The sequence below is a fragment of the Saccopteryx bilineata genome, chromosome 5, assembly GCF_036850765.1.
Source record: "Saccopteryx bilineata isolate mSacBil1 chromosome 5, mSacBil1_pri_phased_curated, whole genome shotgun sequence".
In the NCBI taxonomy this organism is placed as follows: Eukaryota; Metazoa; Chordata; class Mammalia; order Chiroptera; family Emballonuridae; genus Saccopteryx; species Saccopteryx bilineata.
Window position 1 is genome coordinate 90,529,811 of NC_089494.1, and position 19,458 is coordinate 90,549,268.

At 37.5% G+C, this 19,458-nt stretch overlaps 1 protein-coding gene across 13 annotated transcripts in view; it reads right to left on the reverse strand.

Moving 5' to 3' along the window:
* Positions 1-19,458, reverse strand: part of MBD5 (methyl-CpG binding domain protein 5) — a 521,200-nt gene that overhangs the window by 315,302 nt on the left and 186,440 nt on the right. For all 13 annotated transcript variants that reach the window (XM_066232972.1, XM_066232973.1, XM_066232966.1 and 10 more), the window contains one exon: positions 14,644-14,737. The gene's annotated coding sequence lies outside the window, so the exon portion shown is untranslated. The remainder of the gene's footprint in view (positions 1-14,643; positions 14,738-19,458) is intronic.

The window sequence follows — 19,458 nt, forward strand, 5'->3', positions numbered from 1 at the left end:
AGCTAGAATGGCTCTGGTTGCAACAGGGCAACGCCCCAGATGGGCAGAGCATCGCCCCCTGGTGGGCATGCCGACTGGATCCCAGTCAGGCACATGCGGGAGTCTGTCTGACTGCCTCCCCATTTCCAACTTCAGAAAAATTAAAAAAAAAATACATCTTTTTTGCTGAACAAAATTCTGAGTAATAAAGCTTATCTAAAGGGATTGATTCTATTAATAGCAATGTCTTCTTGAATTTTCTTTATGAAAATTCAAGGTTTTCAGAATGTTTCCCTTGTGGCCTAGCCAGGCAGTGGCACAATGGATAGAGCACTAGACTGGGATGCTGAGGAACCAAATACAAAACCCCGAGGTCACTGGCTTGAGCACAGGATCAACCAGCTTGAGCATGGGCTCACCAGCTTAAGCAGGGTTGTTGGCTTGAGCATGGGATCACAGACATGACCCCATGGTTGCTGGCTTGAGCCAACGGTCACTGGCTTGAGCACGCAGTCACTCACTCTGCTGTAGTCCCCCTGTCAAGGCACATATGAGAAAGCAATAAATGAAGAACAAAAAAGCCACAACAAATGAATTTGATGCTTCTCATCTCTTTCCCTTCCTGTCTGTCCCTGTCTGTCTCTCACTCTCCTCTATTTCACTAAAAAAAGACTGTTTCCCTTGTTCCCTTGTGTAGATACAGTCACTGAATAGAGAGAAAGTAGTTTTTAATGGTGGTTCAAAAATATTTTCAAATAGTTATTTCTAAAAGAGAGAGCAAAACTTTAAAAAAAGGTTTAACCAATAGGAATTTTAACATAGGAGAGAGAAAAGGGGATCCCATGAAGTAGGAAGAGAAATCTCTGAATAATACTCATACCACAGGGGTAAGGGATAGCAGCCAGGCCATATTGCAATACTGTAATGTGACTCAAGAAGTTAAAGAGTGGTCGGACTGGGAAAATGGTGACTGAGTAGGTGGCCATTACAATTCCTACCTCCCAGAACTGAAGTGGATTACAACTAAACTTAGGAACAATCATCTTCAAAACCCAACTTTGGACTAAACTAAGATGAATCTATAACCAGGGAACACTGAAGTAGCCACACCAAGATTGGTAGGAAGGATGGAAATCAGCCATGCTCACGGGGCAGTCTCACAGGGCAACCTGAGCTGTGGCCCGCAAGCCTGCATGCCCTTCAGTGTCGGTGCCCGAGTGCCTGAGAAGGCTGCGGCAGCAGGGGGGCCGTGGAAATAACACACTATGGGAATAGAGAGGCCACACACACTGGCCAAGAGTATATAAAAGCCAGCCTAGGAGTGCAGCTGATATGTACAACAGCATCTGGGCCCAGCAGAGGCAGCCACAAATTCTGGATCACCTGTAGCTCCAAGAAGCTTGCTAAGGGCCAGTCATAATTAGTGACCCCCACTAGTCTGCACCATGTTCTGACAAGAGAGGTCCAGGGCTGGTATATCCAGTAGCCAGATACAGAGGGCATCAGCTCAGGACCTAACAACCCTAGTTAGAGTGGTATCTTAAGGAAAAGCTCCTGACACCTGACCCAGCTAAGATAAAGAAAACTCTGACACAAATAGCAAAAAGAGCAGTAGCAGCAGACAAGTAGCCCACAGCAGATTAAAAATAACAGCTGAGGGCAACCCAAGAAGATCTAGAAACAACACACCTGGTAGCTGGAGGCAGACAACACTAACCCTATACTCAGGTAGCTACATAAACAACACATCCAAAGGAGCAGTTTATACAGAGACAAAATAGGAAGACAGAGAAATGTAATTCAAATGAATCAACAAGAGAAATCCCCAGAAAAAGAATTGGATGATATGGAAATAGCCAAGATACCGGATGCAGAGTTTAGAATAATGATTGTTAGGATGATCAAGCATGTTAGAGCAACAATAAATGGGCATAATGAGCACCTAAACAAAGATATAGTAAGCAAAAAAAAGGACATTGAAATCATAAAAAAAATCAGACAGAAATGACAAACACTATCAAAAATGAATACTATACTAGAAGGAATTAAAAGCAGGCTGGATGAAGCAGAGGATCGAATCAACCATTTAGAGGACAAGATAAGTGAAACCACAGAAGCAGAACAGCAAAAAAGAAAAGAGGATCAAAAAGTCTGAGAAAACTCTAAGATATCTCTGTGACAACATGAAGAGAAACAACATCCATATCATAGGGGTTCCTGAAGGAGAAGAGAAAGAACAAGGGATAGAGAGATAGAGAACCTGATTGAAGAAATCATAGCTGAAAACTTCCCTAAATTGATGAAGCAACAAGTCACACAAGTTCAAGGCAATCCCAATAAAGAGGAACCCAAAGAGACCTACAACAATACACATAATAATTAAAATACCAAAGCTACAAGATAAAGAAAGAATACTAAAAGCTACAAGAGAAAAGCAGTTAATCACCTATAAAGAATCCCCCATAAGGATGACATCAGATTTTTCAACAGAAACACTTGAAGCCAGAAGGGAATGGCAAGAAATATTCAAAGTAATGCAAAACAAGAGCCTACAACCAAGACTTCTTTATCCAGCAAGGCTATCATTTAAAATTGAAGGAGAAATAACAACAAAAAAACCCCTCAAGAAATTCATTACAACCAAACCAATGCTACAAGAAATGTTAAGAGGCCTGCTGTAAACAGAACAAAGAGAGAAAAAAAATCAAGTAAAAGATGAATGTAGATTTAAAGAATAAAATGGCAATAAACAACTACATATCAATAATAACCTTAAATGTAAATGGCTTAAATGCTCCAATCAAAACACATAGGGTAGCTGCGTGGATAAGAAAACCTGATCCGTACATATGCTGTCTATAAGAGATGTACCTCAAAATAAAAGATACACATAGATTGAAAGTAAAGGGATGGAAAAAAATATTTCATGCAAAAGGAAATGAATAAAAAGCTTGGGTAGCAATACTTAATGACAAAATAGACTTTAAAACAAAGGTGATACTAAGAAATAAAGAAAGTCAATACATAAGAATAAAGGGAGCAATCGAACAGGAAGATATAACCATTATAAATATCTATGCACCTAATATAGGAGCTCCTAAATACATAATGCAGATTTTAATGAGCATAATGGGCGAGATCATCAGCAATATTATAATAGTAGGGGATTCTAATACCCCACTAACATCACTGGATAGATCCTCAAGAAAAAAAATTAACAAGGAAACAGCAGATTTAAAGGACACACTAGATCAACTGGATTTAATAGATACAGGTATTGATCGACTTACAACCTATGCAACTTACGACCATTCGACTTTACGACCACAATAGCTAGCCACGACTGCTCCACGTCTGGCAATGCAAGTGTTGCCCAGCTGGGTGTATGACAGTGCGGACCAGCTTCTGATAGCACTACCATCTCCACGTGCACCATTTCAACTGCTATCCCAGACTTGGTACAGCAATTTATGTTTTGTGTCTTGGATATTTTTCATCAAACCCCTCCAAGGTGTCTACTAAGAGGAAATTGTCTTTGTCTGTGCCTCAGCCTGCCAAGAAGGAAAGAAAGGCCATCGATCTCTACATGAAAATGAAGGTAATTACGCAGTACGAAGGAGGAAAGAAAGTGAATATGATCGCACGTGATACGAAGTTACCACGCTCGACTGTGTTGACGATTTTGAAAGATAAAGAAAGAATTCGTGAAGCTGTGAAAGGTTCTGCACTCATGTGATCAACAGTTATAACAAAGCAATGAAGAGGGCCCATACACGAAATGGAGAAAATTATAATAAAATGTAACTTAAAGATTTTTATAACATCATTTCACAGTACTATACATATAGCCTACTCAACTTACAACCAAATCGTGTTATGACCAGTCTGTCGGAATCAATCGTGGTCATAAGTTGAGCACTAGCTATATATTTGAAACCTTTCACCCTAAAGTAAAAGAATATACATTCTTTTCAAGTGCTCATGCTACATTCTCTAGGATAGACCACATGTTAGGATACAAAACGAGTCTCAGCAAATTTAAGAAGATTAAAATCATATCAAGCATCTTGTCGGATCACAATGGCATGAAACTAGAAATCAACTACAATGGAAAAACTGAAAAACACTCAAACATTTGGAAACTAAATAGCATGTTATTATCTAACGAATGGGTTAACAATGAGTCAAGGAAGAAATAAATAATTTCCTTGAAACAAATGAAAATGAACATACAACAACTCAATTTATGGGAGACAGCAAAAGCAGTCCTGAGAGGGAAGTTCATAGCACTACAGGCATACATTAAAGAGCAACAGAAAGCTCAAATAAACAATCTAACCCTGCATCTAAAAGAACTAGAAAAAGAACAGCAAGTAAAGCCCAGAGGAAGGAGGAAGTAGAAGGAAGGAAATAATAAAGGTCAGAGCAGAAATAAATGACATAGAGGCTAAAAAAACAATACAGAGGATAAATGAAACCAAGAGCTGGTTCTTTGAAAAGATTAATAACATTGATGAACCGTTAACCAGACTCACCAAGACAAAAAGAGAGAGGAGTCAAATAAAAAAATTTAGAAATGAGAGTTTCGAAGTAACAAGTGACACAGCAGAAATACAAAGGATTATAAGAAAATACTATGAAATTAGACAACCTAGGCAAAATGGACAAATTATTCAAAACATATAATCTTTCAAAAATCAATAGGTAAGAATAAGAAAACCTAAACAGACCAATTTCATCAAATGTGATTGAAACAGTTACCAAATAACTCCCAACAAACAAAAGTCCTGGGCCAGATGGCTTCACAGACTAATTTTACCAACTATTCAAAGAAGAACTAAGTCCTATCCTTCTCAAGCTATTTCAAAAAATTCAAGGGGACATAAGACTTCCAAACTCTTTTTATGAGACAAGCATAATACTGATTCCAAAACCAGGCAAAGACACTACAAGAAAGAAAAGTATAAACCAATATCCCTGATGAACTTTGATGCTAAAATTCTCAACAAAATATTAGCAAACCAGATCAAGCAATATATGAAAAAAATTATATATCATGATCAGGTGGAATTTATTCTAGGGAGACAGTCTGGTACAATATTTGCAAATCAATCAATGTGATTCATCACATAAACAAAAAAAAGGATAAAAATCAAATGATAATATCAATAAATGCAGAAAAAGCATTTGATAAAATCTAGCACCCATTCATGATCAAAACTCTCAGCAAAGTGGGAATACAGGGAACAAACCTCAACATGATAAAGGCCATCTATGACAAACCCACAGCCAACATCATACTCAATAGGCAAAAATTAAAAACAATCCCCTTAAGATCAGAATCAAGGCAGGGGTGACCCCTTTCACCACTCTTATTCAACATAGTCCTGGAAGTCCTAGCCACAGCAATCAGACAAGAAGAAGGGGTAAAAGGCATCCAAATTGGAAAAGAGGAAGTAAAACTATCATTATTTGCTGATGATATGATACTGTACACAGAAAAACCTAAAGTCTCAGTCAAAAAACTACTGGACCTGATAAATGAATTCAGCAAGGTGGCAGGATATAAAATCAATATTCAGAAATCAGTGGCACTTTTATACACCAAAAATAAACTGTCTTAAAAAGAAATTAAGAAAACAATCTCCTTCACTTCTGCAACAAAAAATAGAAAGTACCTCGGAGTAAATTTAACCAAGACGGTTAAAGACTTGTACTCAGAAAATTATAAATCATTGTTGAAAAAAGTCAAGGAAGATACAAACTAGTGGAAGCATGTACAGTGTTCACAGATAGAAAGAATACATATCATTAAAATGTCTATATTATCCAAAGCAATCTATAAATTCAATGCAGTTCCTATTAAAATACCAATGACATACTTCAAAGATATAGAACAAATATTCCAAAAATTTATATGAAACCCAAAAAGAACATAAATAGCCTTAGCAATCCTGAAAAAGAAGAATAAAGTGGGTGGTATCACACTTCCTGATATCAAGTTATACTACAAGGCCATCAACTTAAAACAGTTTGGTACTGGCATAAGAACAGGCATATAGGTCAATGGAACAGAACAGAGAACCCAGAAATAAACCCACACCTTTATGGATAATTGATATTTGACAAAGGAGGTAAGAGAATACAATGGAGTAAAGACAGTCTCCTTAACAAATGGCGTTGGGGAAATTGGACAGCTACCTACAAAAAATGAAATCAGACCACCAACTTACACCATTCACAAAAATAAACTCAAGATGTTATACTAGAAAAACTGCTGGGTCCTTCTCTAGTAGGAATCATAGAGAGAGAAAAAACCCCACAAAAAATAAGAATACTCAAAAAGTTCCTAGGGAAGGTAGAGGGTGAAGAGGACTGATTTTTGGTAAATGTTCTTGGACCTTGGAACATGGTATATAGAGCAAGAGGCAGCCTTTGGGCTGAGGGAGGACAAAATACAAAATGAACTAGTAGAGTTCTACTTTTAATTCTTTCCTGTCATTGTCTTGAGATAAAACCTGTTCCCACAACTTCAGGGACTCAGACTACTATGCAACTGCCCTCAGAAGTAAACAGGGTACTTAAACGAGCTGAGAAAAACAGTGGGGACTAACTAAACCTGTGCAGTCATTTTCTACCAAGTCACAGAGCTGGTGGCTACAACTACCAGTGTGGATGCTGCTTTCCCACGGTGGGTTGAGGGAGATGGGGGGGGGGGGGAGACGATAAAGTACAGACTGAGGTATCACTGTGTTAACCTGATTAACTGTGAACTGTGATTTCTCAGGTGAACTTGGGCTTTTCTGCCTAGCACCCTTCCTCTGAGCTCACTGAGAATGGCATGCACTGGGTGCTAGCCGTTCCCCATCCGTAATGCCAGTATACCCTGGGGAAATGATCTGACAGGCCAAATAGGAAGACATTTTAAAGAGCGTAACTATTTCCAAAGAAAAATAACATATACGTATTCAGTTTCTAAGAAAAGCAGAAATGTTAGAAATCTGATGGCCTAAGAATTGAAAATTAGCCTAATATACTGCAAAAGATAAGGGAGCATAGCAATACCTAATAAAAAAATAAAACAAAGAAGCAAGCAGAAATATAGAAAAACTAATATTTGAAACATACAGATGAAATAAATAAAATTAAAATGATGAATAAATTAATGAATTTGAGACCAGTTTGACAAAATCTTCAAGACTAAGCAAAGGACAAAAAAATACATATATATAAAAGAAAGGCTAACAGAGTGTTAGTGCTAATATTTGAATAACAAGGAAGCAGAGAGAAAAAGAGAAATATAAAGAATATATTTGAAGAAATGATGGCTCCTTAGCTGGGTAGTTCAGTTGGTAGAGCACCGTGTGATACACTAAGCTTGTGGGTTTGAATCCAGCTCAGGGCACATACAAGAATCAATCAATGAATGCATAAGTAAGTGGAACAACAAATAACTGTTTCTCTCTCAAAAATGAATAATAAAAAAATTTAAAAGAAAAGAAATGATGGTGATAAAAATAAAAACACCATAGATTTTCAGATATTGAAAATTGAAAAACTAGAGTTTTACATATAGCTGTGCAGTCAATTAATTATGAGAATATGGTAACATATTTTTAAGCATCCAAGGCCTCAGAAAACTGTTGTTGAAGAAATACTCAAATAGAAAAAAAAACAAATCCAGAAATATTTAAAAGATGTATTAGATAATGCTTTGTAAAGTTAGTTGTCTTTAAAAATAGCTACCAGCAAAGAAAAAGAATATTTGACTACCATAGTCTAGAACAGGGGTCCCCAAACTTTTTACACAGGGGGCCAGTTCACTGTCCCTCAAACCGTTGGAGGGCCGGACTATAAAAAAACAACTATGGCCCTGGCCGGTTGCCTCAGCGGTAGAGCGTCGGCCTGGCGGGCGGGGGACCCGGGTTAGATTCCCGGCCAGGGCACATAGGAGAAGCACCCATTTGCTTCTCCACACCCCCTCCTCCTTCCTCTCTGTCTCTCTCTTCCCCTCCCGCAGCCAAGGCTCCATTGGAGCAAAGACGGCCCGGGCACTGGGGATGGCTCCTTGGCCTCTGCCCCAGGCGCTAGAGTGGCTCTGGTCGTGACAGAGCGACGCCCGGGAGGGGCAGGGCATCGCCCCCTGGTGAGCAGAGCTTCGCCCCTGGTGGGCGTGCCGGGTGGATCCCGGTCGGGGTATACGGGAGTCTGTCTGACTGTCTCTCCCCGTTTCCAGCTTCAGCAAAATACAAAAAAAAACCAAAAACAAAAACAAAAAAACAACAACAAAAAACAAAAAAAACCCACTATGAACAAATCCCTATGCACACTGCACATATCTTATTTTAAAGTAAAAAACAAAACAAAACGGGAACAAATACAATATTTAAAATAAAGAATAATTTTTTTTAACTATCTTTTAATATTTTATTTATTCATTTTAGAAAGGAGAGAGAGAGGGAGAGAGAGAAGAGAGAGAGAAGGGGGAAGGAACAGAAAGCATCAACTCCCATATGTGCCTTGACCAGGCAAGCCCAGGGCCTTGAACCAGCGACCTCAGCATTTCCAGGTCAACGCTTTATCCACCGCGCCACCACAGGTCAGGCAAGAACAAATAAATTTAAATCAACAAACTGACCAGTATTTCAATGGGAACTTTGCTCCTCTCACTGACCACCAATGAAAGAGGTGCCCCTTCCGGAAGTGCGGCAGGTCCAGCTAAATGGCCTCAGGGGGCCACATGTGGCCGGCGGGCCGTAGTTTGGGGACCCCTGGTCTAGAATTTAAAGTAGACAATAACAACATGATGGAATTGGGAAAGGTGAGGGACACAAATGGATATCAGAGTTTACAAGAACCTTTGAGGGAGGATATATTACATATTTTAAAGTAAGAAAAGATTAAAAATAAAGATACACTGTCAATGTGTGTGAAAAAACAAGATGGTAAATGTACATCCAAATGTATTAAAGCCTGACCTGTGGTGGTGCAGTGGATAAAGCGTCGACCTGGAATTGTGAGGTCGCCGGTTCAAAACCCTGGTTTCCCTGGTCAAGGCACATATGGGAGTTGATGCTTCCTGCTCCTCCCCCCTTTCTTTCTCTCTCTCTCTCTCTCTTTCTCTCTTTCTCTCTCTCCTCTCTAAAATGAATAAATAAAATCTGGGAAAAAAATGTATTAAAAATTATTATTATATGTTCACTGACAATTTTTTTTTGTTATGGGTCTATGAACTTCCGCGTTTCATTAGGTTTACATTTATTTATTTATTTTTCTGATAATACATAGTTACTATAAAATTTGAAACTCTGGAGGTAAACTAAAAATTTTTTTGGAATTAACTACAATTTGCTATATAGTATAAAGGACATTAGAACAGATGATTGTCTATTTTTTCTCCCCAACACTTATCTTCCCTGAACATAGTATCTTACTTATTCTTTTGTCAAAATATTTGCCTTTTTGTTTGACCAGGCGGTGGCACAGTGGATAGAGTATCAGACTGGGACACAGAGGACCCAGGTTCAAAATCCCAATGTCGCCAGCTTGAGTATGGGCTCACCAGCTTGAGTGTGGGGTAACAGGCTTGAGCGAGGGACCATAGACATGACTTCATGGTTGCTGGCTTGAGCCCAAAGATCTCTCTCTGGCTTGAAGCCCAAGGTTGCTGGTTTTAGCAAGGGGTCACTTACCCTCAGGGCAAGGCACATATGATGAGAAAGCAATCAATGAACAACTAAGGAGCTGCAATGAAGAATTGATGCTTCTCATCTCTCTCCCTTCCTGTCTGTCCCTCTCTCTGTCCCCAAAGCAAACAAACACCCCCAAAACCATATTTGTCTTTTATATAACCTTGACACTTTAACCAGAAGTACTGGCAACAGTTTTAAGAGTTATGAGGAAGTCAGTTATAGGAAAAGTTTTGGTTATAGGAAAGTAGAAAACTGTTGGAGTACAGAATGAATTTGGGTGGGTGGCAGTGAGAATCTATTGATAAATGAAGCAAGACTGGGCAGATCAGAGCTCCCTTCTCAGGGTTAGACATTGAATCCCTTGCCAGTTCTGAAAGCCGGGAGGGGAGACCATTGCATGAATTATCTGGGTATAGACAACAAGACTGTTTAGGTATTTCCTGAGTCAAAGAAAAGTGGGTCTGGGTTATACTCCCTCCTGGGAGACCATCATGAGCCATTAGTACCCATGGGAAGGGAAATGGAAGAAGCTGAGGAAAAATACCTGAATAGACCAAAGAATATTAAAGGCATAAATAGCTTTCTAAGAAATCTCTCAGAATTTCTCAGAACCAGATAGTTTTCATGAATTTAACACATATTAAAGAAACAATAAATTCATATATTATGAAATTGTTCCAGAAAATAGAAAAATAGTAAGGTCAGCCTATCTCATTTTATAAGGCTAGTGAATCTTAAATGCAAAACCAAATGAAAAAAATGGAGAGAAGAAAATCATAGAAAATTTCACTTAAGAATGTAGCTTGTAACCTGACCTGTGGTGGTGCAGTGGATGAAGCATTGACTTGGAATGCTAAGGTTGCTGGTTCAAAATCCCAGGCTTGCCTGGTCAAGGCACATTTGAGAAGCAACTACTGAGTTGATGCTACCTGCTCCTCCCCGACCCTTTTTCTCTCTCAAATCAATAAATAAAACATTAAAAAAATAGAATGCAGATTCTAAAATCCTGAAATACTTATTAACCAAATACAATAATATATTAAAAATAATATACCAAAATCAAGTAGTGTGCAAACTAGGAATGCATGATGGTTTAACATAAAAAATTCTATTCAGGCCCTGGCTGGTTGGCTCAGCGGTAGAGCGTCGGCCTGGCGTGCGGGGGACCCGGGTTCGGTTCCCGGCCAGGGCACATAGGAGAAGCGCACATTTGCTTCTCCACCGCCCCCCCCCCTCCTTCCTCCCTGTCTCTCTCTTCCCCTCCCGCAGCCAAGGCTCCATTGGAGCAAAGATGGCCCTGGCGCTGGGGATGGCTCCTTGGCCTCTGCCCCAGGTGCTAGAGTGGCTCTGGTCGGGGCAGAGCGACGCCCGGGAGGGGCAGAGCATCGTCCCCTGGTGGGCAGAGTGTCGCCCCTGGTGGGCATGCCGGGTGGATCCCGGTTGGGTGCATGCGGGAGTCTGTCTGACTGTCTCTCCCCGTTTCCAGCTTCAGAAAAATACACACACACACAAAAATTCTATTCATTAATTTATATTAATATGTAGGATAAATATCATATAATTATTTTAACAGATACATAAAAACATTTTATGGGTTCAATAGCTATCTATCATAAGAATGCACAGCAAGCTAGAAATGAAGAACCTTTCTTAACTTGGTAAACATTATATATTAAAAATCTTCAGCAAACTTTATACTTAAGTGAGAAACTAGATGCATCTTCTTTAACAATGGGCATAAGATGGAGATATCCACTGTCACTACAACTGTTTAACACAGTTACAAAGAAACTGACCAAAGATACTGGAAAGAAAAAAGAAGTAAAAGTATACAGATAGAAAGGATAAAACTGTCTTCATTTGTAAATGATATATGATCATCTATCTATAAAAAAAACAACGTATTAAGAAGAGTTCAGCAACATTGCTAGAATCAAGATCAAGTTTCAAAACATCAGTGTCATTTCTGTATACCAGTAACAAATATCTAGAAAATATTTTAATGTACTATTTAAAATATTAATGTCTACTCAAAGAACATCATGCACAAAATAAAAGTTAAAAAAATAGCAGATAATTTTTAATATCTAAAACTGACAGGAAACAAATATTTGAAATATATAAAAAACTCTAAAATATATTAATCAAGAGATAGGAACAGACCATGGCTGGCTGGCTCAGTGGTACAGTGTTAGCCTGGTGTGTGGATATCCCAGGTTCAATTCCTGGTCAGGGCACACAGGAGAAGAGACCATCCGCTTCTCTACCCTTCCCCCTTTTCTCTCTATCCTTCTCTATCTCTCTTCCCCTCCCGCAGCCGTGGCTTGATTGGCTCCAGTGGTTGCCCGTGGGCGCTGAGGATGGCATCATGGCCTCCACCTTAGGCGCTAAAAGAAACTGGCTCCAGTTGCAAAGGAGCAATGCCCCAGATGGGCAGAGCATAGCCTCCTAATGGGCTTACCGAGTGGATTCCAGTCATTATGCATGTGGGAGTCCCTCTCTCTGCCTCCCCTGCTCTCACTAAAAAAAAAAAAAAAAGGGAGATAGAAACAAACATGAAAGATAGTGTTAAACAATTTCAGAAATGGGAAACCAAAAGGCCAACAGGAATATAAAGAGATACTGAAACTCATTAGGAATAAGAATAATTCAAATTAAACACTGAGCTATAAAATTACATGCATTAGATTGAAAATATTAGAAAGCCAGATGGTACAGGGGTGGGCAGCAATGAGTGGTTACTGCTGGGGAAAGTGTGGACTGAAGTGTTTATTTAGTAGAGCATCTGGTAAGACTTGGTTAAATTAAGTATAAACATATATCCTATTACTCAGCAATTTTGATCCTAGGTATACATCCCAAAGAAATCCTCAAAAAGTTGCATACAAGGACAGGCATGAGGATGTTTGACAAGCTATTGTTTGTTGTGATATGAGATTGGAAGCAATCAGGATGGCAATTATTAGTAAATATGAGTAGTTAACACATGGTAGCTCCAAATCATGGAATACTGTGCAGCAGTTAGAAGCAATGTAAGCACAACAACATACATAAATTATAAAAACAAACAGAATGAGACACAAAGTATAATACCATTTATGCATATTAAAACTTCATGTACACAAATGGGGAAGGGGCAGGGTAGATAAGTCATGACAAGCTCAACCACAACGTAACTATTAAAAGTGAGAAATGGGCATGGAGGTTCAAAGTATTATTCTCCTTTTTCTTTTTATTTATTGGAAAATTTCCATTTTAAATATTTTTAAATACATGTATATAAAACAATACTCATATTATGGGAATACATACAAACAAAAGAGAACAGCGCAGTAGATATTATTTTAGACCTTCATATGAGAATGGTTTCCTATGGGTTGAGGTCAGGAACATGGGAATAGAAATAAGATAAATAAAAATATAAAAAATAAATATGTGCATTGCATGGACCAGTGATGACAGTATGCCATGTACTGAGGACTGTGATTTTACACTGTTCTTTATGAAAAATTCCATTAAAAAATAATAAAAAAAAAGATTCGCTTTCCTTGTCCTCAATCAGAAGGCTCTGTTATAGACTGTGGAGATAAAGAAACTACAAAAATAACTGTCTAATTATTATAATTCAGAAAACAACTGAATAGCTGTTCCAAGTAACCAACTCACCATATATAGCTGTAAAAATGCATTAAAAATAATATTTATTTCATTTATATTTTCAAGAAAAGTTATTTTTGACAATAGTCATCACAGAAAACTATGAAAATCACTAAGCTGCTAATTACAAATAAGAAGAAAAAATAGACTCTAAGGATTTGCATTCAAAAAGAAAAAAGAAACATAAAACAAAGGAAAAAGAATTTTCCTACCAGAGGCTGTAAAATGTTTTATTTGGCTCACACAGTGAGCCAAAATTAGATTATTTTTTCATCAACAAAATTTTATGCTGATATTGAAAAATTAGGACTTCTCAAAATCTGTGTAGTTCCTTTTGAAAAAATTAATAAGATATGATTCTTCCGGTCTCTTATTTCCACTTAGGATTCTAGAGCTGAAGAGAAGTGTCCTATTTACAGGTAATATACTTTCCAAGTTCCATTTTACCCACCTTACACACATTATTTATATTTTTTGACCCTCATATCTCACTCAAAATTTTATCAAAATGTACTAAAAAATTTGCTTAGTAATGTAAGCGTGTAATCAGTGGAGGCATAAACAGAACATACTGAGTTGAGGGATATTTTAGGTCAAGACAAATTTGGGGGACTCAAAAAACAGTGAAAAGAGGTTTGGTATTCAGAGGTAATACTGTGAGTATTTGAAACTATGACAAGGTTTTTGAAGCTGTTAAAGAACAAGTTTTTAACATAGTTAAAAATAGATTAATGAATACATTGAAAGGAAATGCAGTGGATAGCAGTTTTTATTTTTTTTAAGATAAACTCTGCTGACTGAGTTGTGTTCACAGAGTTGATAGAAGCTACTCTTCCATTCTTTTTTTTTTTAAACTAAGCCTTTCCCACCCTTTTTTTTTTTTTAAGATTTTATTTATTCATTTTAGGGGAAAGAGAGAGAGAGAGAGGAGGAGGAGGAAAGGAGCAGGAAGTATCAACTCCCATATGTGCCTTGACCCGGCAAGCCCAGGGTTTCAAACCGGCAACCTCAGCATTCCAGGTTGACGCTTTATCCACTGCGCCACCACAAGTCAGGCCTCCTCCATTCTTCTTAACTGACTTGCACTCTTCCATAATAATAAATCAATTTTATAAACTGCCTGTAATAAACAAAATCTGAGACTTCCAGTCAAGATGATGTGAAGGCATAAAAATTTGTGTCTGAATATGAACGAACATGGTTGTGAGGTCACTGAGATAGGACCAGTGATAAAAAGTAAGCAAGTTTTAGCAAGTCAAATTACAATCTGACAAACTTAAATGAGATTATTTATGAGGCTATAGTTATTACTTACCTTGAGTGTCTATGTTTTAAAGATGTTGTCTGTAAACCATATAACCTTCAGTATCTACTTCCCACACACAAAAGCTGATATTCTTAATAAGCATCTAAAAGAGAAACATAAGAAAATATCATAAATTTGAGGTTATAAATATGGTTTCAGTTATTTTAAATGTAAAAGCGTATCTTGATTATTCTTTAGGGCTTTCTTTAATGAATTTGAGCAAAAGGAAGTATGTATCAAAGTATGTGTGTTATATAAATAAACTGTAATAATAATAATAATGAGATTTTCAAATTAGAAGAATTAGAAAGTTCTGTGGAACATGTATTTTGATCCATGTCATATGGTTTGTATTTTCTATAGTACTAATTTTATCTGGCTGCCTAGTTCCTATGAACATTTTTAAAATTAATAATTCTAATCACATAGATTCTGATGTCCTATATGTACACAACCACACTCCAGAAAATATTTTTCATCCTCAAAATAGATAATTAAAAATAATTCTTGATTAAATTTGAGTGGCCTATAAATGCCAAAATCATAAAAATCAACAAGTTAAATATATCTGTCCCCATGAAAAGGTCAAATTTTCATTCCCTGTATTAATTAAAGTGCCCAATCAATACGTTATACTAATCTAGTGAATTTTAGCAGAGATCTTTGAAGAGAAATTGCCTCTAAAAGATCATTGGAATTAGATTCTTAGCTGGAAAAATTTGATGATAGTTTTCTTTGATTTTTTTAAATGAGTTGGACAAGCAGTTAGAGAAACAGGATTTGGATGCTACAGTGTAATACCTTTAGTATATCATTTTGAGTATAAGAGATTCCCAAGCCAAATACCAATAATTTTTGGATTAACAACATCATTGTTCTTTTTGGTCATTCTTGTAGATAGATCCCTGTTTCTCAGTTACAGCTGTATGTTAAAAACACTTGGAACTTCTTAAAATATATAAAGACTTAGTCTATTCCTTAGAAATTTTTATTTAATTGCTACGATGTAGATCAGGGGTCCCCAAACTTTTTACACAGGGGGCCAGTTCACTGTCCCTTAGACCATTGGAGGGCCGGACTATAAAAAAAACTATGAACAAATCCCTATGCACACTGCACATATCTTATTTTAAAATAAAAAAAACAAAACAGGAACAAATACAATATTTAAAATAAAGAACAAGTAAATTTAAATCAACAAACTGACCAGTATTTCAATGGGAACTATGCTCCTCTCACTGACCACCAATGAAAGAGGTGCCCCTTCCAGAAGTGCGGCGGGGGCCAGATAAATGGCCTCAGGCGGCCGCATGCGGCCTGCGGGCCGTAGTTTGGGGACCCCTGATGTAGATGGAGCCTGGACCCAGATATTTTTAAAAAGCATTAAAGGTGGGTATTTGTTCTGCAGATAAAAATAATCTCTTAGAGCATCAGCCTGGAGGCAGGAGTCCCAGGTTTGATCCCCTAACAGGGCACACAGGAGAGGCATCCAACTGCTTCTCCACTCCTCCCCCTCTCTTTCCTCTCTGTCTCTCTCTTCCCCTTCCGCAGCCAAGGATCCATTGGGGCAAAGTTGGCCTGGGCACTGAGGATGGCTCTGTGGCCTCTGTCTCAGGCGCTAGAATGGCTCTGGTTGCAACAGAGCAATGCTCCAGATGGGCAGAGCATCGTCCCCTGGTGGGCGTGCCGGGTGGATCCCGGTTGGGCGCATGTGGGAGTCTGTCTGAATGCCTTCCTGTTTCCAACCTCAGAAAAATACAAATAATAATAATAATAATCTCACTGCAACTGTTTACCTTAGTTTCTATAGATTAATAAGACACTAACTTAAAAAAATAGTCTACAGAGAACTATGAAAGCTATTGAGATATTTAAAATTACTTCTATGCTTCCATGATACATATATACACACATGTAACTAAACAATGATGTAATATTTTAGATTGTGTGGACCCAACCATGACATAAATGGTAGCTGTAGTAAATTCCAAACTATAATGCACTTAAGAATCAAAAGTACAATTTTAAAATGTAAATTTCCAGGTAACATGCCCAGAGATTCTGATCCAGAAGAACTTGGCTAAGGCCACAAATTCTCTATTTTTATAGACATCTCTGATGATTATAATGCCAAAGTCTACAGTCCCTGTAAAACAGTACTGTAATTATTTATGAAGACTACTTAACTGACCTTCATTATTAGTATTTATAACAATACTTCTTGAGTTTTTATTCTAAGATTATATTTCTAAAACTGAATAATCCTGAGATTCACTAGAAAGAAAAAACTTTAAAAATAGAATAAACAGACCTCCAGCAATAAATCAATATAGATAAGCTAAAATAGTGTTTATGGATCGTATGTTTTGTAAGCTTTGGCATCCTCCTAAGTAAACTGTGCAGGTAATCAATAAAATACTGTGGCAAAACAACCACCAAATCTAGGTTATATTCCACAATGAAAATTTAACCTAGAACCTCTTATATAATTAGAAACATGCCCTCAATATCTCAGAATTAAAATTTTTTATCTCTAACTTAGTGGGGGGGGGTAAGGAAAACTCTCTAGCATCATTTTCTGTTTAAATATAAAGCCAACATATTTTTAAAGAAAAAGTGTCAAATCATTTCCTCAAGCACACATACACACTAACATAACTAGCTAAAAATAACAAGAAATAGGCTTTTAGCATTTTAGTTTTGAAAATTCTTATAAACAAGTCCACAAATACTTCACCATACCAATAATATTCATACACACAAACTCTTTAGATCCTTTCTGAAAAAGAGAAGTCTAATAAAGTTAAATATCCAAGTCTCTGCTATACATAATAAGGATGGCGATCTCAGTAACTACTACACTTTTGAAGACAATTATACTCATTTTCTTTTACCTACCTAATTCATGCTGCTAAAGATTTTAGGTTTTTTCATTAAGTTAACATCAATCTTCAGTTTATAACTACAGTTGATATTTCCCCAGACCTAGTGCTGTAACCTCTGTTACAGCTGATAAACAGTCATGGATTTCTCAAATGGCTTCACAAACAGGGAGCTATTCACCTCTAAAATCTACAGGACGAGCTGTACAACAACTGCCTCTGGTTTAAGCTATGAAATTAAGTCCCAATGTCTTTTGGCAAGACTCTTGGCCTACTATCTGCCCCAGCTGCCTTTGCTGTTTATCTCTCATTGCTTGGTCAACCAAACCATGGCTCAAATACTCCTTCCACCTTGAAGGAAATTTCCATCAATTTGACACATAAAAGTTCACTTTCTTTTCTGATTTTCTACATTGATTATTGAAAATTACTTAGCTAATTAATCAGGTACTCACTTGTGGTCCCTTATTCAATTTTTTGTTATTATTTAAGATTTGGCATGTTTGTTTTATTCCTTCAATTAGATCAGGGGTTGGGAACCTATGGCTCATGAGCCAGATGTGGCTCTTTTGATGCCTGCATCTGGCTCACAGACAAATCTTTAATAAAAAAATAATGTTAAAAATATAAAACATTCTTATGTATTACAATCCATTCATTTCCTACCACTCATGTTCATGGTTGCGGGTAGCTGGAGCCAATCACAGCTGCCCTCTGGGACAACACCCAATTTTTATTGGATAATGCGTAACATACACGAGTCATTGTATGGCTCTCAAGGAATTACATTTTAAAACATGTGGCATTCATGGCTCTCTCACCCAAAAAGTTTCCCAACCCCTGAATTAGATCATAATTTTCCAGCAAGTCCTAGCCTAAAAGCATTTAATAAATATGTGATTTTATTTGTTGGTCTTTCTAGTAATTGTGGTATTTTACAATGATAGGGTCAGGAAACCAGATTTTCTCTTCAGTATCTTTATTATATGCAGCTTAAGTGTCTGTTTGTCACCGATAGCTTATTGGTTGCTTGCATAACTGTACTAGCCAATGGGTTGAAGTTGCCACGGCATTCAAATAGTCCCGCCTTCTGGCATGCCACCTCACAAATTGAGGTTAAAGATTGGAGCAATTATTATGCTGGTAAGAAATCTTAACACCAGAAGGGGTCTTTGCAACGGTACAAGACTAGAGGTTCTCCAATTGAAAAATAATGTCATAATAGCTAAGTCTTTGACTGGCTCCTCTAAAGGTGAAATACATGTCATTCCAAGAATTGATTTGGCTCCATCTCAAACAGGGTTGCCGTTTCAATTGAGACATAGACAATTTCCTGTAAAACTTGCCTTTGCTATGACCATCAATAAGTCTCAGGGCCAAACGCTTAAGCGTGTTGGCATTTTTTTACCTGAGCCTGCATTTGGACACGGTCAACTTTATGTTGCCTGTTCAAGAGTTCGTGAAAGAACGAACGTAAAATTAAAAATAATTGATGGTCCTCTTTAAGGTGAGCTTAAAAATGATGGAAACATCTACACAAGAAATGTTGTGTACAAAGAGATCTTTGACATGTGAATTAACATTTTATTATTTAAATCACCTTTATTTATTGAGCTAGCGGTGGCTCTTAAGAAATGTACTGCCAGTGGTTTCCTTCATTGCACTCTACTTTAAGCAATTAAGGAAGTAGAAGGGGAAAACCTCGTGGGGCAGTAAGCAAAGAGGCGTCCTCGCCGCCTGCCCTGGGTAATTCAGTTTGAATTAGCAGACACCTTTGCACAAATCATTTTAATTACAATTTATAATATCTAGAACAGCGGTCATTTCATATGACCGCCGGGCTTTCTAGTATTCTAAAACTATGAATGATTTAGAAATTGTAATCTCCCTACGCTGCATGAATTTTCTCATCTCTTCTGAGGACTGCCACATCATTTAATGT